We start from the raw sequence: 27,487 nt of genomic DNA on the forward strand, positions 1-27,487 counted from the left end.
ATACTTCAAATATTTAAATTTTTGAAAATTTTGGCTGAGAACTGTGTGTGTAAGAGTAGGCTAGTTCCATTTATAAATAAAAATTACCATCTCAAAGTGCAATAAATGATCATATTTTAGGATCATGTTTGCGATCCTTGCATTAATTTTGTGACCATAATATAGTTGAGGGGATGTGTGAGAGGCCTAAGTGTGTTTTGCCTTGTGTGAAGTGACGTATTGAGAATCCCCGGTTACTTCGCACTAAAGTTCCATACATATTATCTACAAAGTGCATTTAAAAGCATAAATGCAAGTGTCCCAACAGCCTTCTTATTCACCAGCACCAGTTATGTTCTTGCATGCAAGTATTTAATAGGAAGTAGCTTGTGATAAGAGTGTCGTACTTTCCTTTTGTACTAATTTGAACAATTTGGGAAAAGAAGACAATTTAGTAGGAATTGCAATTGACTCCATGGAAATGCCATCGTAGCCCATGTTTGCTAACAAGTCAATAACAAAGTTCCCCTCTCTTAGTGTTTGATTGATAGAGTAGTCCAAAAAAGTATCGAGAAGATCCAAGGTATGCTTCAGAACATAAGATAGTTGCTAGGTCTTAGATCTTTTTGAGGTAATTGAGTTGATAATGACTAAAGAATCCCCTTCTATTTGTATATTGGAGAGGCCACACTTCCTTGCTAACACCAGATCGGTTAGTAAGGCATTTGCTTCCACCAAGTTATTCATGTCCGGAGGGATGGGTGAAGCTTAGAAAGAATGCATTTTGCCAAAATGGTCTCATAAGCAAACTCCAATTCCTGATTTTCCTAAATTTCCATGAGAAGATCCTTCAAAGTTGATCTTAAACAAGTTTGGAGCTGGAGGTGTCCATTTATGGATGACCTATCTTTCACATGGACTGAAGACCAATTCGGGGGATCCCTATTGGCAAAATAATACCATGCCAATATTTTGCAATTGCCTTATCCCACCGAGTAAATGACTGGATGTCCTTAGAATTTGTAAGAGAAGAGTTTATGATTTCTGCAATCGAATTTTCCAATTTGGTCAAAACTTGGTCCAGAGAAGAGGATGCTTTTCTAAAGATTATTTTGTTCCTCTCCCACCAGATTGCCCAAATAATGTGAGCAGGAGCAAATTTCCAAATACCTAAGAAGGTTGATGTAGAGAATAAAAGAGGGCAAGAGTTAAACATATCCCACAGTGATTTCGGAAAGGGCAACATGAGTTGGAGTTTATTCATGATGAAGAACCAACATTGGGAGGCAAAAGAGCAATGTAAAAATAAATGATCAACTGATTCTTCCTCTAAGTCACAAAATACACAATTAAAAGCTTGTTTAATGCCTAGTTTTACTAATCTCTCTGTTGTTAAGATTATTTTATGCAATGTTAGCCATGCAAAACAACCTGCTTTTGGTAACACAATGTCATTCTAGTAGAAGGAGTATGCCTGACTACTTGCCTTACTGCTGCACCCTATTGCAAGGCATTGTAACCTTCTTTGATTGAGTATTGTCCTGATTTGGATGCTGCCCAAAATAACACATCATCTCTGTTAGACATGATAACTGATCTATTTAATAAAATGTTGGCCAATCAGGAAGCTTGTTGGGGGGATATTGGGAGAACAGTAGGATCTTTCTATATAATTTTCCCTGAAAAATATTTCTACAGCAGACACATAATCACTCAATTTTGTACTCCAATGGGCTATGGTTGTAATCATAATGTCCGCCATGTTATCCAATTGAGCAATAGGAGGATGCCCACACCACGAGTCTGTCTAGAAGTTAGCATTGAGACCATTGTTGATTTCCCATGAAACATACTTGGATATTAGATTCCTTGAATCCATCATGAAATTCCGAATAGGAGACCCCTTTGGAGGGTCTGAAAGTGTCAATACTCTTTATGGTTGAATGTTGTCCAAATATTTACCTTGCATAATCTGGTAGCATTTGGAGACCGGGTTAGTGTACATTTTCCAAATCAGTTTCCCTCCAAAGGCCTTGTTGCGGTGCTTCAAATTGTGAAGTCCCACTCTCCCTTGGAATTTTTGGCATGACATATTTTCCAGAGAGGTTAAGGGGATTTTCTTTTCATTTGTCATATTACTGTTCCATAGAAAATCTCTAATGAGTTTCTGCAATTGTTGGATGATGGATGACGGAGCCTTGAGGACAGACATGTAATAGTTCGGTATTGATGTTAGCACTAACTTGATATGAAGAATTCTACCTAATAGTGAAAGCCACCTTACTTTCCAAACTAAGATTCATGCTTGAATTCTACCAATGACAGTAGACCAATAGGATGGTTTGTTTGATCCCATAAAAAAGGGGATGCCAAGGTAGGAGGATGGCAATTGGTCCATTGAGAATCCCAAACTCTTGCATATTCTTAGTGATAAAATTAAAGGTGTGTTGAAAATGAAAATCTTAGACTTGGCAGCATTAATTTTATGACCTAAAGCAGAAGAATAGATATCCAGTGTTTGCTTGATGAGCTTGGCTTCTTTTAGCGAAGATTTACGGAATAACAATGTGTCATCAGTGAAGAGAGAATGAGCTATTGTTATTGAAGTACCTGGAAGGGTGACCCCAAGCCAAAGCCCTTTTGAAGATTGAAAATTGATGTATCTGCTCAAGGCATCTGCTATGAGAATGAAGAGAAAGGATAACAGAGGGTCACCTTGTCTTATCCCCTGTGTACCCTAAAAAAACCTTAAGGGATGACCATTTAATAGAATAGAAAAATGTGCACCTAAGATACAATTTTTGATCCATTTACACCATTTTTCTAAGAAACCGAATTTCTATAATACTTTAAAAAGGAACTCCCACTTAACCCGATCGTATGATTTCATCATATCAAGTTTGATAACAAAATTTTCTTGTTTGCTCTCATGGAAAGAGTGTAAAACCTCATGTGCTACTAGGGCTCCTTCCATAGCCTCCCTACCCGCCCCCTTGTTCTTGTGACATGATCTTAGGTATGAGGAAGTGCACTCTAAGGTAAATGGCCTTAGTTACAATCTTATATATTGTGTTACAAAGAGAAATGGGTCTGAACTCTATGAATGAAGAAGGGGAAGGGGTTTTTGGGATAAGAACAATATTTGTTACATTAAAACCTTTCAGCATAGCTCCCCTTTTCCTAGATTCTTTCATTACCTCTAAGAGGTCAAAACTAATCACATCCCAACATTTTTGAAAGAAGAGGGCGGTGAACCCATCCGGCCCTGGGGCTTTATCTGGGGAAAGGGAAAATACCACTTTGTGGACTTCCTCCAAAGTGAAGGGGGGCATAAGGGCTCTGTTATCCTGGTCAGAGATTAGAGGTGGGATAGATTGTAGGAGAAGCTCAGCATTTTCCTCCCAAAAAGGATCTAAATTAGAATGTGGTGGGGCTAGGAGATTCTTAAAAAACTTTACTCTTTGATCTTGGATATCTGCTAAATTTTTAATCAATTCCCCTAAGTCCTCATGTTTAATTGAGAATATAACATTAGATGCTTTTCTTTTTTTTGTAGAAGCATGAAAGAATTTTGTGTTCTTGTCTCTCTGTTGCAGCCAGACTTCTCTTGATTTCCATCTTCAGTACTTACTTAATAGTTACGCATATCGAATCTAAAATTAACTATTTAAATTTAATTTACTTAGCAACTCGATAATAAGATAAAAAAAAATTTTAAAACCAACATATAAAGTTTCTAAATAGTCATTACCTTTTTTGAAGGTCTTATTTCTAATCATATCACTTTATTAAGTCTTTTAAAAGAAAAAATTTAGAGTTGCAGGAAATGAATAAACCATATTCAAATTGAATTTTTTTTATCTTATAGCTTTTCTCTTAAAATCGGATTTACTTTCTATTTCTTTTAATTTATGAGTAAATATTTCATAAATAGAACTCTTCAAACCAATAATTCATCAACTAACCACATAAATATTAATTATCATTTTTCAAGTGTTGCATGTTCAATTTTAAACAATATTTTTTAATTAAATTCTCAACTTAGAAAAATCAACCCTTTTCTTTCTTTCATCTAAATACTCCTATATATATCAAATAATATTAAATACCCAAATTATAAATATTTCTATTTAATTGTTTTCTGCAATAAATATAAATTTATTTTTATTTTTTAAAGTATAATAATTATAATTTTAATATAAACATATATTGAATTGAAAATATTGGGCATGTGAAATAAAATAATACAAGATGCAAAATGCAAAATATAAAATGCAAATTGCAAGATGCAAAATGCAAAATGGAAGATGCAAAATGCAAGCTGCAAAATGCAAGATGTAAAATGCAAAATCCAAAACGCAAAATGCAAAATTCAAGATGCAAAATGCAAAATGCATGATGAAAAATGCAAGATGCAAAATGCATGTTGCAAAAAATGCAAAATGCAAAATGGAAAATGCAAGATGCAAAATGCAAGATGCAAAATGCAAAATGGAAAATGCAAAATGCAAAATGGAAAATGGAAAATGGAAAATGCAAGATGCAAAATGCAAAATGTAACATGCAAACTGCAAGATGCAAAATGCAAAATGCAAAATGCAAAATGCAAAATGCAACATGCAAGATGCAAAATGCAAAATGCAAAATGCAACATGCAAGATGCAAAATGCAAAATGTAACATGCAAGATGCAAAGTGAATAATGAAACATACAAAATGCAAGATGCAAAATACAAAATGCAAAAATGCAAGATGCAAAATGCAAAATGCAAAATGCAAGATGCAAGATGCAAAATGCAAGATGCAAAATCCAAGATGCGAAATGCAAAATGCAACATGCAACATGCAAAATGCAAGATGCAAGATGCAAAATGCAAAATGCAAAATGCAATATGCAAAATGAAAAATGCAAGATGCAAAATGCAAAATGCAAGATGCAAAAAGAAAAACGCAAAATTCAAGATGCAAGATGCAAGATGCAAAATGCAAAATGCAAAATGCAAAATGCAAAATGCAAAATGCAAAATACAAAATTCAAAATGCAATGCAAAATGCAAGAGGCAATATGCAAAATGCAAAATGCAACATGTAAGATGCAAGATGCAAGATGCAAGATGAAAGATGCAAAATGCAACATGAAATATCTAAAATACAAAATGCAAAATCCAAAATGCAAATGCAAAATGCAACATGAAAGATGCAAAATGTAAAATGCAACATGCAAAACGCAAGATGCAAAATGCAAAATGCAAAATTCAAGATTCAAAATGAAACATGCAAAATGCAAAATGCAACATGCAACATGCAAAATGCAACATGCAACATGCAAAATGCAAAATGCAACATGCAACATGCAAAATGCAAAATGCAACATGCAACATGCAAAATGCAAAATGCAATATGCAAGATGCAAAATGCAAGACGCAAAATGCAAAATGCAAAATGCAAAATGCAAAATGCAAGATGCAAGATGCAAGATGAAAAATGCAAAATGCAAGATGCAAAATGCAAAATACAACATGCTCAATGCAAAATGCAAGATGCAAAATGGAAGATACAAAATGCAAAATGCAAGATGCAAGATGCAAGATGCAAAATAAATGGAAAATACTTGCAAAAGGCAAAATGGAAAATGCAAAATGTAAAATGCAAAATGCAAAATGAAACATGCAAAATGCAAAATGCAAAATGAAAGATGCAAAATGCAAAATGCAAAATGAAAGATGCAATATGCAATATGCAATATGCAAAATGCAAAATGCAAAAAGCAAAATGCAAAATGCAAAATACAACATGAAAAATGCAAGATGCAAGATGCAAAATACTAAAATGCAAGATGAAAAATGAAAAATGAAAAATGAAAAATGAAAAATGAAAAATGAAAAATGAAAAATGAAAAATGCAAGATGAAAAATACAAGATGCAAAATGCAAGATTCAAAATGCAAAATTTAAAATGAATATGCAACATGCAAAATGCAAAATGAAAAATGTAAAAGGGAAGATGCAAGATGCAAGATGCAAACTTATCCAATAACTGTTTGTCCACGTCAACACACTCATACTCACTATCAGAAGCATTAGGAGTTGTATTACCATTATGAATAACATTTTCACCCATTTCTTAATGAAATTTTGAAGCAAGAGGAGCAAGAACACGAATAGGAGTAAAACCATCACATGTTTTATGTAACTTATGATTTAGAGATGTTGGTTGAATATCTTTCTTAGAAGAAAAGGGAATCATGTAAACTATTGGAGTTTGAGGAGATTGAGTATTTTTTAGGATAACTTCACGAGCCCGAACATGGCATCTCCATCGGTGTTCTCTCGCAAAATGATTTTGTCATGTCTTAGTGGAAGGCTAAGAAGAAGGAGGAATATTTGAAGAAGTAGGAATAGTTTTCTCCTTTATAGTGGAAAGTTTGGGTTGAGGTCTTTTTGGTTGAACAATAGGAGGAGCAGGCCTCTTTTCTTGATAAGAGAAAGGAGGTGGAACTACGCTATAGAAAGGAGGAATATGAGGTGTAGGAAGGAGATCAGGTCCATCATGAGGAGGAGGTATAGGTCTAACCTTAGGAAGAATATTGTTGTTCTCCTTAAGAGAAGGTAAAGTCACATCCATAGGAGTAGGTGGACAATTTTCTTTAGGAGGGAGTTTAGTTCTATCTAAGAGGGGAAGAACCTCATCTTGAAGAATAATAGGAATCTCATGTGTTGGTGATCTAGGTTGACTTAAGGATAAGATCATATTGTTCTTCCATTTTTTATAAGATTGAAAAAGAGAATATCTTCTTGATGGAAGAGATTGAAATTGTTAAGGCCAAAAGAGATCAAGAGAAACACCAAGGCTCTGAGGCTGCTTTCAGATGGACAAAATAAGCTATGGTTCATTGTTATGAATTCTCTATTGTGAGGAAATCTAAGATACTTGTGAATCAGAGAAGCAATATCCTTCATGGAAGATAGCCAAGGATAGCCCATCTTCACATGGAATTTCTTAGAAGAAGGTATGATAACAAAGTCAACATCCATGGATTTAGCATGAACTTTGATAGGAAGAGTGATAGAGCTAATAGTAGGATACGAGAAACCATCAAATAACTTCACAACTACATTAGAAGCATCATAGAATGGTTTATGCAATCGTAAAGTGAAAAGATACTCTTTAGTTATGACATTAACCATGCAAGAGGGATTAATCAAGGCACCATGGCAAGGGATATCCTTAACCTTTGCAACTATGTATAAAGGGCCATCAGGTGCTGTAATGGCCTCACTAGGGTCAAATGCAATACAAGGATCCTTAGGCAAATCTTATGTTTCTACCATATTAACCAAGTTTGGAGCCATATAGATGAATGGTTCAGAAGTCAAAGAATTAGTTACAATCTCAATAATGTTAGAGGTATGAGATGGCAAGGGATCAATGAAAATCTTAAGATTTTGATTAAGAGGAGCAACTGATTTATTCCCTTTATAATTCACACCTACCACAGATATAGTATTAATATGAATCAAGTCTTTAACCTTATTTTTCAATGCAAAAAATTTCTCAGTCTCATGACTAGGTTGACGATGAAATTGGCAAAAGGAATTGTTATCAAAATAAGAAGATGGTAGTTTGGAAGGACCAACTTGTTTCATAGGAGGAAGTTTGATAAAATTTCCATGCAACAAATGAGACATGATAGTATGCAAAGATTCATTCAAATGAGTAAACTCTCTTTCTCTTTCAGAAAAAATAGAAATAGGAGGCACACCTATTGTAGCATTCACATGGCTATTGTTGATTGGATCATTGAATTTGATGAAGCTTTTTGTTGGTTTGAACTTTGCAAATGGTTTTTGGACACTCTCCCCCTTATCACTTGGAGCCATACGAGTAGATTGCTCCATTTGACTTACAATCAGTTGATAGTTATGGAGTGTTGTGCACAACTGCGGAAAGGAAGTAAAATCAGACAAAAGAAGCTTTTCCCTAATATCTTTTTGCAAATTAGAAATGAAAATTATTTGAATATCGTTATTAGGTACATGTAAAGAAATTTGAGCACACAAATGCTTATATCTATCAATTTAATCGGTCACTTTTTCTCTAACACCTTATTTACAATGCATTAAATCAGTCAAAGTCATTTTAGGACCAATGTTATTTTGAAATTGTTAGATGAAAGGATTTGATAGTTGTTGAAAAGAAGTAATAGAATAAGAAGACAGAGAGCAATACCATTGTAAAGCCTTATCTCTTAGTGTTCTTGTAAACAATTTTGCAAGCAATCGTTGATCATAAGCAAAATTAGTATACAAGGTTTGAAGTGTTTTGACATGCGTTAGAGGATCACCTTTTTCATTATAGAGTTCCAATTGAGGCATCTCAACATGTTTAGGTGGCACAACTTGAACAATATCAAGAGAAAGTGGGCTCGCAACATCAAAGGTGGGCACACTAAACTTGGAGTGACTCATGGAAGCAATTTGTTGTTGTAACGAAGAAACAGTCTAGGCAAGATTGTTGATTGTCATTTTGGTGGAAGAATTCATGTTAGACATGGGTGATTGAGAAGGTGGTGTGATGTTGTTGAAAGAAGGCATGGACTAAGAATAAGGTGGTGGGACACTATGATAAGTAGGCATTAGTGATTATTAGGCATGAAAAGGGACACTTATGGAAGACATAGGTAAAGATGGAGGATTAAATGAAGAAGAGGTATTGCCCCCATGACCTATGGTTGTAGGAATGATAGTTTGAGTTGAAGTAGCCATGATGATAGAAGTGAAAGTAGGAATACTAGTCATAGGATTGGTCAAAGAAATAGAGGAATTGACTTCTGTTGAAGGTTGTGAGTAACCTAGGGTTTCGGTATAACTCTTGATAAGCATGACATTAGAATCAACAATATGTGCAATGCCATGTAATATATCAATTTCATTCTTATCACTTTGAAGCATGCACTTAAGACCTTCAATTAATGGAAGACCTTCACTATTAGGGTATTCTTGAGATATCCATTGTTGAAAGCTATCAAATTGATTGTCCAACATAGAAAGTTGATCTAAAGAAACCCTAGTTAAAGCTTCTTCTTCATCATGGGATCCATCAATAGGTACATGTCTACGATGGGAAGCATTACCATGATCCTCATTAAAGAAGTCGCTGAAATTAGGCTCCATCTCCTCGATAATTAAAGCTTGGGAATCCTTAATTCTAATGCTTTATCTAATGGGGATAGGATAGGTAGGAATAATAGTGGTAAAACTCATGCATTAGAGGGAAAATTTGAATTTTGAATTATGGGAACAAAGCTTACAAAATTGAGTAATGTGAAATGTAAGAAAGTAATGATTACATAATTTGAACTTTATTGGGAGAAGAGGATGACACAATTTCCAGAAAAATAAAAAATGGAAGTAAATTGGAATTTTAAAATTAGGGCCAAGTGAAGACCACTTAATTTAAAAAAAAAAAAAATTTAAATTAGGTCAGACTATAATTAACCTCTTAATTTTTAATTTTTTCTTAAAAGTTGCAATGTTGGATTTTAAAGGTATTTCCGATTCTAGAGGGTTCAAAATTTGATAAAATCAGCCAATCTTCTGGATTTAGGCTAATCAATATAGTCATAACAGTCTCCCAAAATTTTGGGAAAAAAGTCGAGGACTGTGGCAGGAACGCACATGGTATAACCAACTTTTTTTGAAATTTTTCAGGGATGAATATTATGATGATTTTAAAGCTAACCCCCCAAAAATTGGCGAATTTTACAATTTCTAGATGGGCAAAATGAAGACAAAAAGGTGCAAATATGACCTTATTAGGGTTTTGAAGAAAAACAGAAATTGAAGTGCAATTTTAAAAATTTGAATTGTAGAATTGAAAACAAATCTGAGAATAATCAGAAATCTAAAAATTAAATGGAAATCCAATTTTTGAACAAGTTCAAGATGATTTTTGAAAATTAGGGTTTTAACAAGTAACGTCTTAATTTTGTAAATTTTAATTGCAAATTGAACAAGAAAATGAGGAAATTGAATTTGACAAACAAAGCAATTTTTAGATCTAAGATAACCAGAAGCAAATTTTACAAATCTCAAGTTCAATTTAAAATTTAAAAACTAGAGTTTTTAATGATTTTACCACTAAGTTTGTAGAAATTTGAAACTTGTAAATTAAAAATATGCAATGTTGTTCTAGAGAGGTTAAGGGGATTTTCTTTTCATTTGTCATATTACTGTTCCATAGAAAATCTCTAATGAGTTTCTGCAATTGTTGGATGACGGATGAGGGAGCCTTAAGGACAGACATGTAATAGTTCGATATTGATGTTAGCACTAACTTGATAAGAAGAATTCTACCTGATAGTGAAAGCCACCTTACTTTCCAAGCTGAGATTTGTGCCTAAATTCTACCAATGAAAGTAGACCAATAGGATGGTTTGTTTGATCCCATAAAAAAGGGGATGTCAAGGTAGGAGGATGGCAATTGGCCCATTGCGTAGCCCAAACTCTTGCATATTCTTAGTGATAAAATTAAAAGTGTGTTGAAAATGAAAATCTTAGACTTGGCAGCATTAATTTTATGACCTGAAGCAGAAGAATAGATATCCAGTGTTTGCTTGATGAGCTTGGCTTCTTTTAGCGAAGACTTACCGAATAACAATGTCATTAGCAAAGAGAGAGTGAGCTATTATTATTGAAGTACCTGGAAGGGTTACCTAAAGCCAAAGCCCTTTTAAAGATTGAAAATTGATGTATCTGCTCAAGGCATCTGCCATGAGAATGAAGAGAAAAGGTAACAAAGGTTCACCTTGTCTTATCCCCTGTGTACCCTGAAAAAACCCTATGGGATGACCATTTATTAGAATAGAAAAATGTGCACCTGAGATACAGTTTTTGATCCATTTGCACCATTTGTCTGAGAAACCAAATTTTGATAATACTTTAAAAAGGAGCTCCCACTTAACTCAGTCGTATGATTTCATCATATCAAGTTTGATAACAAAATTTTCTTGTTGGCTCTCATGGAAAGAGTGTAAAACCTCATGCGCTACTAGGGCTCCTTCCATAGTCTCCCTACCCAGGACAAAAACCCATTGTTCTTGTGAGATAATCTTAGGTATGAGGAATTGCATTCTAAGGTGAATGGCCTTAGTTACTGTATATTAGGAAATCGATTAACATCAAAGCAAATAGATATTAGCTAACCACAAAGCCAAATTGCAATGAAATAAATCCTAATTACAATCAATAGAAGAATTGAAAACAAGACATTCAAAATAAATGAAAATCCATCACCAATGTCTCTTTCAATTGACCTCCATTGTCCTTCTTTCTCCTTCAAATTATTTTGTTTGTGGATCTTACCTACAAGTACAAAATGCAAGTATGAAAGCAAGCAAGATTGACAAGATGAAAATTATAGCATAAGGATACTAGAAGCATAGTTGATTTTTTGATTGAAGAAAATCATCCAATTTATAGACAAATTGGAGAGAGGACAAGATTAGCATGAAGAGATTTGAAAGGAAATTCAAATCAAGAATGACAAATTATGCACAAATTATGACAAGATTGACATGCAAGATTGATTGACAAAAATTATGACAAGTTGCTATGCAAAATGCATGACAAATTATGACAAGATTGAAATAGAAATAGAAATTAGAAATTAGGAATTAGGAGAAATTAACAAATTAGAAAATTGAAGAAAATGATGAAATAGAAATTAGGTGAATTAATTAATAGGTTTTCATCCATTAATTAATTCATGAAAGAGACCTAGGACTAAATAAATAGATTTATTTAACCCACAAAGAATAAGAAAAGGATTAAATGAACAAATCATAAAACCCTAGAAATTAATGTAGGTTCGATCATGATTCTGATTGACAAAGGACCAATGTTGATAAATGATTGAGATTGGTTGACAAAAATCAATGACAAATTGACCAAGATTGACAAGGAGATCAAATTGATAGGCGCCAATTGATGAGGAATAATGACTAATTGATCCAAATTGACATGATTGAAAAGGACAAGGATCGATGACGAATTGATCGCAAAATGACAAGATTGACAAGGATAAGGATCGATGACAAATCGATCGCAAAATGACGAGATTGACAAGGACAAGGATCGATGATGAATCGATCACAAAATGACAAGATTGACAAGAGGACAAGGATCGATGACGAATCAATCCCAAAATGACGATATTGACAAAGACAAGGATCGATGACGAATCGATCGCAAAATGATGAGATTGACAAGGACAAAGATCAATGACGAATTGATCGCAACATGACAAGATTGAAAAAGACAAGGATCGATGATGAATCGATCACAAAATGATGAGACTGACAAGGAAAAGGATTGACCCAAAATCATGACTGAAAATTGCTATCGACAAGACCTAATTCGAAAGTGAGAAAAATGAGGAATGCAGAAGAAGGACTCGATGCTCGCAAATGATAAAGACCAAGGGCGCAACATAGAAGAAATGTTAATGCAACGCAAGAACCCTAAAATAAGGCAATGCACAAATGTTAAAGTATGACTCCGCAAGCGTTGACCATTTTTAGATGTCTACATTTTGCCCCTCTTTGAGACAATGCGATTTTAAGCATTGTTTCAAAGAATAATAATGAAAATGCCCTAGACAATAACAATGACATATGCATGCCCCCTCGAGGAGTTGTCCAAAAAAATCCAGAAAAGAGGCCAAGTGATCGATAAGAATGATAGAAGACGATAGGTTCGAACGGATCAAAAAATCGGAGGTCGGATGCACAAATTACAAGTAGTGGAAGGCGCAAAAGACCACGACCATCATAAGATGGAGAGCATGCACGTCCACCTAGGTACTGACAAAAAATCTATATAAGAGACAAGGAGAATGAAAAGAGTTCATTTGCACTGGCCAAAGTGGAGGAGTTGTTGCTCAAGAAAAGGACCCTTGCAAAGAGATGACGAACATTCCAATGGCAGATCACCTTGGGGAACATGTATGCACCTATAAACGACTGGACGATGCAGGAGCAATGGTATGTAGCTCAATTTCATGCATTTTGCTTGATTGCGGGACATTGTGGGGCCCACAGGGGCAGGTAAAATGGAGATATGTGCCTGTGTGGGCACATTTTGTGCCTATGTAAGGCCAGAAACAGAGGTAAAATCAGTGTTTTTACTTGAAAATTAGTTTGTTTTCATTCTGTTTCTTGCATTCTGGTTTTTCTTTGGTACTAATTCTTTGTGCAGCATCTTGGCGTTACATGTGACGAAGACTAAAAATGCAACTACTAATGAATCTTATGCAGGACGTGGTCAAAGACTCTCATTAAAACATCTTGCTTGCAATTTTTAAAGTAGTTGCACATTTCATTTCTTAAAGGTTAATGAACACCATGCATTCTTTGTCTGTTTTTTATTTGATTGCATGTTTTAACCCTTAGAATTGGGCCTGCCTCCCAATTTACCTGGCACTTCACACAGGCATTGGTGAGAGGGAATGACCCAAAGTGGTGACGAGCTAAAGCCAAGCTCTTTCGAACCACTCTAAATAACTGTGGATGCAATGAAAGTTGTAGACAACGGGTGTTGGAATGGTATTGCGACAATTTATTCGCCGGATCAATACCTACCCGAACGGATGCCCTTGCTAGAATCTCTTATTTTTAGATGCCAAAATCCTTCTATCTATTGGCTCAGGCATTGTGATATGCACATGCTGAAGACACCTCTCATGTACTCCTCAGAGATAGCAAGTTCTTGGGAAGTGATGCCCCTTGAACTCGAAGCTTGGTATGCCCGAGAAGTGAGTGCATTGTAAGGGGGAGCCAGTGCTACCAAGTGTCTAGCTATCTGGCTGAGTGTTGTATTTTATGGTTAGAGGATTCAACAGATATTGCCATTGCCAGCCATAGGATTTGTTGTGAATGAGCATGATTGTCTTGGGTCTAAGTCCAAACATCTTGTCTTTTGTGATTGTCAAAAGTTGAATTATACAATTGTCACAAAACATCATGTGTCAAACAAGTCCAAACATTGTCCAAAAATGGTTTTAAACAAAAAAAAAAAGAGAGAACATTCATCCAACAAAGTTCAAAACATTTTCAAAACATGGCTTTCAAACACATTGAAAAACTTTGTCTCAACATTCATGTCAATTTAGGCTAGGTTTTGCATAGTCCAACTTAGGTCCTAGAACATATTGTCACCTCCCTTCATTTTAGTCCTTTTCATTGCAAGCGTCCTCATTTTGCACTTAGGTTCAAAATCATTTCCCTAAGTTTGCATTTCATGGTCATATCCAAGCTAGATTTCCATTTAGGTGACATTCGTGCATTATCCTTGTCATGCTAAAATTAGGTCTTGCCTAGGTTGCATTTCGCATATTCCAAGTCATTGGTCTTCACATATCCTTATCATTGTATTGTCATCTTGTCTTGGCTTCATCTTGTCATATCATATCCTTAGATCATTTTCATGTCATATCCTAAGTCATTGTCATAATCATTGCCTTCTTGCATTTAGTCTCAAAAATTTGGTTTGTCAAACTTGAAAAATCAAAACTTTGGATGATACCCTAAGTTGTTGTTAGGGAATCTTGACCTTGTCTAAAATTTGTCCTTTCATTAATATCATTTTTGTCAAACCTAGCTTACCTAGCTTAGTATCCAAGCATATAGGTGAGACATTGTCAATTTGTCCTATTATCATTTGGTCTTTTGTCTTTTAAGGTCTTCGCTTCATTTCAACTTCCCAAGGTTGAGTCTTTAGGTTTGCATTCCAAAAAGTTTGTCAAAATATTGAAAAACAACAAAAACATTAAGTTGCATTGTCATCCTTTTAGGTTGCATTTGTCAATCCCATTAGTTGCATTGCATAGTGGCATGTTTGTTGAAATGAGGTCTCAACCTTCTTACGAAGCCATGTCATCACAATTGAGAAATCAATCATGTCAATCCAATCTCTACATGTCTCAGAACTTGGATCAAACTTATCATGATGATGTAAATGTCCAAATACAAAAACTAGAGGAGAAACTAGCTCAAGAAAAGGAGATTTTGGAACAGCAGTTATTCTTCGATAGAGTTTGCAGGTTCTTCATGCTTCAGTGATATTCTTTTCCATCTCTTTTTGGAGTAGAGTTTTGTTCCCACGTGGTTTTCTCTATTTCTCCAGTTCATAGAGATTTCATTGTATTTGGGTACCTGATCAGGCCTTGTTGTCGGGACTCATCTTTATTGCTTTCAGTAGCTATTCTAGGTTTTAGCTTCTCCCTAAGTCTAGCTTAAGGGGGGGTGTTAGAGTATTCAGGTATTTACTTGATTAATTAAACATTATTTGTTTAATTATTTAAGTTCCCTTTATCTCTTTTACACTTAAGCTAACTTTAGGTGCATATAATTAATTATTTTTAATTAATTATTATGTGCAAACCTAGGTTTTCCCTTTTAGGGTTTCTTGACTTATTAAAGGTTGAGTTCTTTCTTTTCATTGTATGAAGAAGGATTATTATTGACAATACATTTTGGAGATTATTGAGCTCTCATCTTTTGGAGCATATTTTTCCTATGTATTCTTTCCTTCTGTGATTTGTTTCATTGCTTCTCCTTGTAACAGGTTTTTCAGCTTGTAGAGATTATTTGGGCTCCTATGGTGTTGTATTTTCTCAACTCCTATAGCGGGAACGCACATGGTATAACCAATTTTTTTCAAAATTTTCAGGGATGAATATTATGATGATTCTAAAGCTAACCCCCAAAAATTGGTGAATTTTATAATTTCTAGATGGGCGAAATGAAGACAAAAAGGTGCAAATAGGACCTTATTAGGGTTTTGAGGAAAAAGAGAAATTGAAGTGCAATTTTAAAAATTTGAATTGTAGAATTGAAAACAAATCTGAGAACAATCAGAAATCTAAAAATTAAATGGAAATCCAATTTTTGCACAGGTTCAAGATGATTTTTGAAAATTAGGGTTTGAACAAGTAACGTCTTAATTTTATTAAATTTTAATTGCAAATTGAACAATAAAATGAGGAAATTAAATTTGACAAACAAAGTAATTTTCAGATCTAAGATAACCAAAAGCAAATTTTACAAATCACAAGTTCAATTTAAAATTTGAAAACTAGAGTTTTTAATGATTTAACCACTAAGTTTGCAGAAATTTGAAACTTGTAAATTAAAAATATGTAATGTTGTTCAAAGGAAAGCATGGTGATGTCGAGTTCACCAAAAATGATGAGTAAATGATCAAGAGGAAAACTAACCCTTTCCCTCGAAGAGAGATGAGAATTTCACTATTGATTATCCTTAAAGCAATTTTCACTATTACATTAGGAAGATAAGGAATGATTCACTAGATCCAATCTTGACATGAAGATGATAGATTGAATTTTGAATGAATCAAGAATGTTGGGATGATCCCTTCTTCTTTTGTTTGATTTGGAAAGGAAATTGATTAGGTTTATGTAGTGCAAAAGTGACAAAGAATCGATTATAACTTGAGATCAGAATATGGGATGAAGTTGTACACCTAGATTTAGGAGTAAAATGTCAAGACAAAGTCGCCTTGCAAATTTGATGAAAATTTTTCCAGACTGTGGCAAGAATGAACATGGTCCTCTGAAAAATCTATGGAACGAAAAGGGTTTTTCCACCTCTACAAATGAAGCCTTAATCGGAAAGGACAACTATAGACAGAAAAGAGAGGGAAATGTGTTGGGATTGGGGGTTTGCCTTTAGGTCAAACCCCAATTTTAGAATTAACCAAGTAATGAAAGAAAGTACCTGCAAGTAGATTAAATGAAAGACTGAATTGTAAATCACCTCAACGGAGGTTGTAGTAGCATTGTTGATAAAAATGCTTGTGTGGAATTGAATGTTGAAATAAATCTCAATAAATCTCCTCTTCAATGGTTGAATCCTTGACTTGAATGCAACACCTAGCCTTGAAAGGAGACTTGACAATTTTTAATGCTGGAAAAGAGTACTTGAATGCTTGAATTCTTGATCGCTTGTGTATACTCCAATCTTATCCAACTTCAACTTATGCAAATGAGAGGATGGATTCCCTTTAAATACATGTTAATGGATTTGATTTTCATCATGGGCCGACATCGGGAGAGTTTTCCCACTCACTGCAAAACCCACAATGCATGCTCCAGAAAGATCCTACCCCAAAATAGGTTAGGGACAGGGGTTCCATGCCCTTGTCCAAGGGGGGGCAGGGTCGTCCTACCCATTTCTCCAGGGAAGAGTGTGGATAGAGTGACGCAGAGGCCAAGGAAGAAGTTATTTCTACAAGCCGAGCAATCTTTGGTCTCCGATCAGGCTAGAGGATTCGAGTTCGCATGCATGAGGACCCTAATGATGTCGAAAATTGCTAGGATCACAATTTTACGATACTGCAAACTAGTGAAAACTTTAGTGGCTAATATTCGCCAATTGGCTATTTTTAAAAATTTTGGAATCAAATTTGGATAATAATTTCAACTTTTAAGGTGACCCAAATCACCATTTTTACAAATTTTTTATTTTAATGTTATTTAAATCACCAGAGAATTTATTTTATTATTTTTTTAACTTAAAGATTCGCCATAATATTTGATACATGATTGGATCAAATTAGCCAGCATTTAATCGTTTATTGTAGAAATCCAAATTAATTCACCAATAATATATCATAATTATTAGTTACTTTAGGGTTATATCAACAATATTTTATTTCCACCATTGATTTAAAATATACCTTCATTGTATTCCATGAGGTAAAATGTACCTACAAGTTGTAATATCATTTGAAGATACAAGGAAGGTATGAAGAAGACAATCAGAGCTTAACTGGTACTGAATCCAGCATATAAAGATGCTATTTTGAACAATACATTATCATTGGTTTTAACCATCCAATTGTAGTCAGTGTGACTCCCTTTTTGTGATTGAGCAGTGATCGTTAGGTAGTTGGCCTTTTTGCATGTGCAGACCCCATTTGTACACACATACTATCTGCAGTAGTATCATCTGATTGTGGGTAAGGTTTCCCATTGTGGTTTTTCCCCTTATAGGGTTTCCACGTACAAATAATTGTGTTATGTGTTGTGGATGTAATCTTTCTTTTTGTTTCATGCATTAAACTTTACCGGTACTGTTATTAACTGTTAAACTGTCTACCGGCATTAAGTTTGGTTTATCGGTATTATGCACTAAGTTTGGTTAAGTTATATTTGGGTTGAAATTAATAGACAACTGATTCACCCCCCCCCCCCCCCTCTCAATTGCCTCTGGGTCCTAACAATTATCAATTGTTAGGACCTAGAGGCAACTGAGAGTGGGGGTTGTGAGATTTTGCCAAGATCAAGAGCTCAATGAAATGTACAAAATAGAGACACAATATAGGACAAGAATAAACTGTATTTTCATCAATAGAAAATGATCAATAATCAACTAACAATTACATACAATGTAGATGAGCTTGCTTATATAGGCAAAGCTAGGGATATGTGAGCACACAAACATGACATGTGGCTCAATAAGAAACAAGGGTAGGTAGGAAATAGGTGTGGGTAGGTAGGAAAAATAATATAATAGTCAACATGAGGTGGAGCACCCACTGAATGTGGAGTGTAACAACAAGATCAACACCATAAAAGGTGGAATTTCTCCTACACACACTATCCCAATGTGGCACAAACACCCAAGTGTCTCATACCCAAACTACTATGAAATGAATTTCCTAAGTAAACTTAAGTAAAGTGTAATAATATCCATGATGAATAATTATTTACGCCAACACCCCCCCTTAAGTGCAACTTAGGGGAATGCACTTAAGTCTACAATGCAACTAAGCAATGCAAGATGGGTCTCGGCTACGAGGCCATGTTAGGTACCCATGTACAAATGCAAATGCATGCAAACCAATGCAATGAAATCTCTCACAAAGTGGGGAAAGAGAGAAAAACCCAATGGGAAAAAACCCTCCCCCAAAAGAGAGATGAAAACATACAAGAGAACTCTCATAGAAGAATGTGAAGGACAAAACCCCATGTGAGGAAAAAGTCCCCCCCATATGAGAGAAGAAGAGAAGCTAGGAAGCCCCCCCTCAATGTAGAATCTGCACCAATGGAAGAAGCTCGATGTATGAAGAAACTGCTCCACGAACGTCGAACAACATTCCTCCCCTTAGGAAGAAACAAAACCAAAGGTGTATCGATGAAGTCTCCCCAATCATGAAGGGAAGATGTATGAAGAAAACTCATGATGAAAGGAATCTTTGAAAACTGCTCAAGTGTCCCCATGTCGATGCTGAAAGATATCCCTTCCAAAGGTGGTAAACTGTGCCACACTGCTGAAAAAGGCACTCCAAGATCTAGTGAAGATGGATGTAGAACATGTCCCAAAGACTCACATGTCTCCTCAAAACATAAAGAGACCTCCTCCAACTGTTGTACATAAGTATCCACAATCATGTCAACCTCGAAAGAATGATCATGTAGAGAATGAACAAGAGGGTCAGAGTGTGCCCTTGCAACAATCGAAGAAGGATCACCTTCATCAAAGAGAAGATGAATGTCATCAATGATGTCTCCCAAATCTGTAATGTAGGATTCCATAAATTAACCTGCAATATCTGTCAAGTAATCATCCCATGAATCTAAAGCTGGAAGACAATGAATATCCTGCTGCACTGAATCACATGAAGGCAAAACTGTCGCACTATCTGCATCATCAGGTGCAATAGGTGATGTGATATCAATATGAGGAGATGAAATACAAGGCTCAAGAATGGGGTCACATGTGAGAATCCCCATGTTCAAGTGCCCAAAGTTCTCCTCAAAATCTGAACCATCACAAGAAGTGTGATCAACATGTGCAGAATCATCAAATGCGAAATCATCATCATCAACAAAATCTGAAAAGGAGTATAACCAAGATGCATGATTAACCACCCCAATCGCAATGATAGCTCTAGTCTCCAAGTCTCTAATGAAAACTGAGTCAGGTGTGAACTCCACAACTCTCTTAGTTGTGCCATGTGTGATTTGATAGATAGAAAGGAGATTGTTTGTCAAGTGGGGTACACACAACACATCATTGAAGGAGTTATCCCCAATGTCAATAGATCCTTTCCCAATCACATCCATCTATGTATGATTGCCCATCAAAATCTGTGGCATGGTGCAAGGCTCAAATGTAGAGAACATAGACTGCGAAGATGCCATATGATGAGAAGCCCCTGAATCTAGAAGCCATCTCTCTTAATCATGACTGATAGTAGCACATAGAGCTTTTCCTTTTCTTGTTCCAAAAGAGTGAGTTTTCCCACTTGTAGAAGCCATGAATGCTTGCCCTTTTCCTTTTGAATGTGAGGAAGTGGAAGTTGATGAATCATCCTTCTTGTAGACTTTAGGCAAATCAATGTTATGCTTTTTGATGATATGTGTAAGCTCATCAATCTTCTTAGAATGGCAACAATGCTCCTCATGACCAATCTTTTTACAATAAGCACAAGTAGGTCTCTCCCTCTTTGGTGAATTATCTCTGTTGGAAGAGGATGAATCTCCTTGTTGTGGAGAAGATGGTGCTTTTTCCGTAGGCTTTGATTGCCATTTCTTCTTGTTTGAGTTGTCCTTTCCTTGATTTCCTTTGTTCCCTTGATTTGCCACTAATGCTTGAGACGTAGAAGCCTTAAGAATGCCCATGCTTATCAACTTAGTTTGTTCCATCATCAACATTTCATTGAAAGCATCAAATGTAGGCATTTTGTAGCTTGAACCCATTGTCATCCTATGGGTTTGGAAACTAGAAACAAATGCTGCATATTCTCGTGGAAGCTTGCCTATCAAGTTGAATATCAATTGAGTATCCTTTTTATCAATGCCACAATCTTTGAGTTGTGCCCTCAACTCATTTGCCTTAGTGACATAATCTTGTATAGTATCAAAGTTCTTGGGATCTAACATGGTGAGATCACTATCAATTTGATATCCCCTAATCTCATCAACTTGACCATACAAGTCTTGAAACTTTTGCCAAGCATCCTTGATTAGAGTACACTTCTCAATATGAAAAATGAGACCCTTTGATACATACTTTCTTAAGGTACCAATTGCCATGATATTTTTAGTGAGCCAATCCAAGTGACCAACTGGATCAACCTTAGGATTAGCGGGAGAAACAATAGTTCCATCAATGTAATGAGTGAGTCATTTTTCCATAAGTTTACTCCATGCATCAATTTTCCAAGTAGCATAATTATGTGGAGTTAAGAGAGGAAACTTAGAAGAACCCATTGTAGAAAAAAGGAAGGAACACAACAGCACAAAAGCATAAGAGACACCCCCCCAAATTCACTCAATCAAAGTACCCCCACAAAGTGATGATTTTGGCACTTTATACTTAGTGCGATTACAATGAGCCACTTGCAAAACAAGGCAAAGTGGACTTATGATGCAAATTTTACAACTTCTCAAATGAGATACAAGAGACTTCAATCAATAGTGCAATGAATCTAATTGGGATTCAAGCAAATATACAAGTACCAAGAGAGCCAAAAATGGCCAAGATTTGAAAGTACAATTTCTACTTACAATGGCATCAATCTGATAGCATCATGTGAAAGTAGATGAAAAAATACGCACTTTCAAAAAAAATGGCACCTAAAAAGGAGGTCGTATGACCCTAAACGAAGCCTCTGAAGTTGCAAAAACTGGGATTACTCAGGTATAGTCCCCAAAAACTGCATTTTTTGAAAAATCAGTGCATCAAAATCAAAAAATTTCTTCACCACTGCGGAGAGCACGAAATTCTAGCCCATTTCAAAAAAAATTGCAACCAAAAAGGAGCAAAAATGAGCAAGTTATGGCCATTTGAAGTTGAACTGCAAAATCAAAAATGCAAATGAGAGGGGCCTGCTAAATTTTTGAAAAATGATGATGTGGTGCTGACGGAAATCTAACATAGCAAGCTGATTTGGCTGCTGATGTGGCAGCCATATGAATGACTAAGCTGTGCAGGTTGTACCTGCGGGCCAGTGGCCGCCTACCATGTGGCGGACACGGATTCGCCGGTTTTCCTGCTGACAGGGTGCCTGCATGGCGGGGTCTTTGGCCGGAGAGGAGGAGCGGCGTCCAGAGCGGTCGACGGGAGGAGCCGTGGAAATCGCCGTCAGGGAGTCTGCCGCTGGGGAAACACGGGAGAAGGACGCGGAGTCCGGCGGCATCGGGGTCTCGGTGGTAGCGATCGACGGGGACCTGCAGGCAGCGGTGGCGACACTGCTCTCAGCGCGGGTTGGTTCCGACAAACGACAGAGTCTGACAGGTATGGGCTGCAATGAACGACAGATAGGTACGCGGCAGAAACAGAGCTGTAGGCGGCGTGTAGGTACTGTAGACCTGTAGACGCGGTACGGGGTCACAAGGGGTCTGCGGACCCCCCAAAAAAGCACTTTTTGATAGTTTTTTTTAATTTTATTTTTTTCAAAAATTTTCAATTTTTTTTTTTTTTAACGAAAATTTTTTTAGAAAATTAATTTTTTTTTTTCGAAAAATATATAAAAAATTTCGAAATCCGTACGATTATAGCAAAATTGGCAAAAAAAAATTTCTCGCCAAAATAGGCCGACTTTATAACCAAAATTCATGGAAATGGCCTTTTGGACGTAATGGCGGGGTCGGATTTGGTCTAGGATGCCTCCAAAAGATGCTGCTCCTCAGATCTGCCTCTTGACATCACAATAATGCCTCTTCAAGACGAATCAATGAAGCCCCAATGGCTCTGATACCATGTGAGATTTTGCCAAGATCAAGAGCTCAATGAAATGTACAAAATAGAGACACAATATAGGACAAGAATAAACTGTATTCTCATCAATAGAAAATGATCAATAATCAACTAACAATTACATACAATGTAGATGAGCTTGCTTATATAGGCAAAGCTAGGGATATGTGAGCACACAAACATGACATGTGGCTCAATAAGAAACAAGGGTAGGTAGGAAATAGGTGTGGGTAGGTAGGAGAAATAATATAATAGTCCACATGAGGTGGATCACCCACTGAATGTGGAGTGCAACAACAAGAGTGGAGTGTAACAACAAGATCAACACCATAAAAGGTGGAATTTCTCCTACACACACTATCCCAATGTGGCACAAACACCCAAGTGTCTCATACCCAAACTACTATGAAATGCATTTCCTAAGTAAACTTAAGTAAAGTGTAATAATATCCATGATGAATAATTATTTACACCAACAGGGGTGAATCAGTTGTCTATTAATTTCAACCCAAATATAACTTAGCCAAACTTAGTGCATAATACCGGTAAACCAAACTTAATGTCGATAGACAATTTAAAAGTTAATAACAGTACTGGTAAAGTTTAATGCATGAAACAGAAAGAAAAATTACATCCACAACACCACACATTTATTTGTACGTGGAAACCCTATAAGGGGAAAAACCACGATGAGAAACCTTATCCACAATCAGATGATACTACTGTAGATAATATGTGTGTATAAATGGGATTTGTACATGCAGAAAGGCCAACTGCTTAGAGCTCACTGCTCAATCACAAATTGGGAGTCACATTGACTACAATTGGATGGTTAAAACTAATGATAATATACTACTCAAAATAGCATCTTCATATGCTGGATTCAGTACCGCTTAAGCTCTAATTATCTTCTTCAAACCTTCCCTTAATCTTCAAATGATGTCTGCGTGTATGGCTCTACTTATGTTCGCATATACCTTGTTAAATTCTTTTTTCTTCACAATCATGTTAATCTCACAAATGATATCTTACATATATACCAAAACCTAAGACCAAATGTGTAGGTCAGCTCACTAAGATATTACAATAAAATCAATTACAAATGAACCAATATGTGATGTATGATTTCGAATCAATGCATTTACAATAATAACCAATCAATAAAACTTCTCCATAACATGTCGTGTTGATCTGGAATAGATAACGCTTGTCGGTCCATAACCTAGACCTATTTGTTGGTAACGACAAATATTGAAACTCGATTAGACCAATAATCAAATCACCAAAACCAAGTGTCCAAATAATTTCTTTGACATAACCAAGTAATCTCCAGATGATAACAGATCATCCTCAGTGTCGGTGAATAATATATCTTGTCGGTGAACCAGATATTGGTGACTATGCATAAGTCACTGAACATGTCGGTGAACATAACCAAAGATATCCACAAGGATAAGTGTTGATAAGTGTTAACATCAATGACAAAACCAATGCAACACATCCATAATACCAACAATCTCTCCCTTTGGCATTGATTGCAACACAAGATGGAAAAACCATCTAAGTGATAGAGTAGAAATGCCAAAAACCAACAATCTCCCAAAGAGATCATTAACGAGAAATCAAAATACATAATATCTCTCCCCAAAATATAATGTGTTTTTCCATAGATATCTCTCCCCCTTTGACATCAAATGCCAAATGAATACAAACACCAGATACAATCAGTTCATAGAACTTATTACAAATACCGATTGTTATAACCAAATTTATTCAATCTACTCTCCCTAAGAAGTATCTCTCCTTCATCAAAGCCGGAAAAAGATTTCTCTGTTAATCATTGAAAGTGCGAATGTGAAGATTTACAAACAATTCAGAAGGTCCATGGACTTTGAACCGGTAGTTGAGATAATCACAAATGAACCTACAATTAGTACACCAGTATAGAATATTGATCTAGTCACACCGGCATTATCTTAGAATTCCATAGTGACTGAAGAATAGCAGCAAGTAAAAACACCTAGGTATGTAAGGAATGTGAATTTGAAAAGTAAGTTAGAGCAACTTTTAAGAGTATTCCAGAAAAATCCAATAAGTTTCTTGACTTAATTCATACCGATTTATGTGGTCCAGCAAGAACTAAAAGTTTACAAGGAGATAGATATTTTATGCTAATCATTGATGATTATTCTAGAATGTGGTGGGTTATTTTTCTCAGGGAGAAATCAGAAGCTTTTGGGAAATTCAAACTATTCAAAGTGATGGTAGAGAATGAAACCGGTAAGAAAATCAAATGTTTGAGATCAGATCAAGGAGGTGAATTCACATCTAATGAATTTAATACATTATGTAAAGTTTAATGCATGAAACAGAAAGACAAATCTTGCATTAGCACTCAACAAAATAAACACACAAGAAAATTCTAGTTGAGTATACTTGTTGTGTGAGTTACATTATCTTGTGGACCTTCTCAAGGTAGGAGTAATGGGATTTGCATGTTCATTTATATGTTCATACTACATGTCATCTAAACTTTTTCAACCCTCTTCTTCATTTGATCCATCTAATTTTTCTTCCACGTGCATCTTTTTTCTTTTGTATATTTGTATAAAAATGCATTTTCTTATATCATGATTCTCTAGAATAAATTCTTTCTTTTTGTAAGTTAAAGGATTCTCAATTTTATAACCTTTTATATTCTCATCTAGCCCATGAGGATGCATTTTTTTTTTGTGAGAACTATCTTAGATTACTTTACTTGAGGCACATGAACATAAGCCTCACAAATAAATACCCTAAATGTGAAACAAAAAGCTTTCTACCTATTCATACTTCATAAGGATTTAAATTATCAATAAGCGTTAAACAAGGATATATTAATCAAATAACAAGAATTACTTAAACAAATTGTTCCCAAAATCACCTATCATTCATATCACCACTCAAAATATTTCTAGCTCTTTCCATCAAGGTTCAATTAACTTTTTTTCTCTCCCATATTTTTGGAAATTATGAGTAGTCGAATACTAAATAATAGTTGCATGCTTATAAAGCTCACGAAATTATCTAGAACAATAGTTACCACTATTATCTGACCTCAAAACCCTAATCTTATAATTGGTTTTTTTCTAAACTAAGGCTTTAAATTATTTGAACTTAGTGAAAAAAATTATATTTAACATGCATGAAATAAATTCAAGTGTATCTTGAGACATCATCGATGAATGTAACATAATATAAATATTTTTGAAAAGATTGAACATCTCGATGAATGATTTATAAGTATTCCTTATATTTATTAGTGCTATTAATAAAGGATGATATATTCTATTTTTTGAACACCCAATGTCCAAAATAAAATACTTATATCGATTAATTAATTAAAAATATCTTCAACCAGTTTTTAATCAAGAATGGACCTAAGAATTTCTTACTTATGGTACCAAATATATGATGAAACACCATACATGCATTCTTAATGCTTGTTCACATGGAGTGGTTATAGAGAAATTTGTATTCAATGATTTTAATGGATGTATTGTAATGTTGCATCATTGAATAATACATGGTGGATGGATGCTTTTGGAGGCTAAGTTTTCCTCTCATGAGGGTATTTTCAAGATATAGCTTGTGTCATCCTTGATGGGTATGTTGTCTATTCTTTTGTACATGGAATATGAATACACATATGCATAGGTTTCTCTTTTTGATTATGTAGAAATTATCTTTGTATGACTATATTTTCCTACAATTTTTAATCTAAATTTTCATCTTTACAACTTTTTCTTGAAAGATAGAAATATTAGTGTGGAATGCATGTTTACAAATATTAACTACTCTACTTAAACATGATTCTCTTCAATCATGAAATACTGAATAATAATTTTACACATCGAATCCTTACCAAAACATGGTAGATAGCTCTCCTATTATTACTGGCCAAAATTTACTTTTGACCATTAAGTTGAGTGATATTTAAGAAGAGACATATCCAACACATGTCAAAAATGTCACCTTTATCCTTATCTTCATAATTTTAATAGTTATACTTGTTTTGTATGTTGAATAAAGTTTGAGATAAGTATTACAATCAATAAAATGTGATAGAACGAAGATGACATGAGTTTATAATTAGAATATCTTATAGAAGCATGAAATAATAATATAAATATAAGAGTTCTATCAATGCCTTGGATGGTCAATAATAGGTGTGGTAGTACCAATATTTACACACACGTAGCCATTTGATCAACAATATAATACATGTCTTTAGTATAATTATAGCTATCTTTGTTATGCAACACGAATCAAACAACAAGCCTTTGTCAATTCTAATAGATATCTCTTCAACTTATTAATTAAGGCTTCTTGACTCTGTTCTAATACCTTTACCTATTTTATATATATTGTAGCAACCCAACTTAGCTAAATTTGAGGTTGTTCCAAAAGTGTCCAACAAAATGGGAATGTTTTACCCTATCAAAACTACGGTTACAGTAGAGGAAAAGAATGCGACTAGATTAGAAAAACTAGCTAATCACCTTGATTTTTTACTATGCTACATGGTATTCTTCTTTGCTCAAAAAGCGATAGCTTCCCATAATAATCAATGACCAAAAGATATTAGTATCAAGGAGAAGACTAAATGTTAGGTGTCCATGTCGAAGTGGTGGAATAAAAATAATGCTATTTAGACTCTTTCCTTTTCCAAAAGGAGTAATGG

The sequence above is a fragment of the Cryptomeria japonica genome, chromosome 7 (genome assembly GCF_030272615.1).
Source record: "Cryptomeria japonica chromosome 7, Sugi_1.0, whole genome shotgun sequence".
Classification (NCBI taxonomy): Eukaryota; Viridiplantae; Streptophyta; class Pinopsida; order Cupressales; family Cupressaceae; genus Cryptomeria; species Cryptomeria japonica.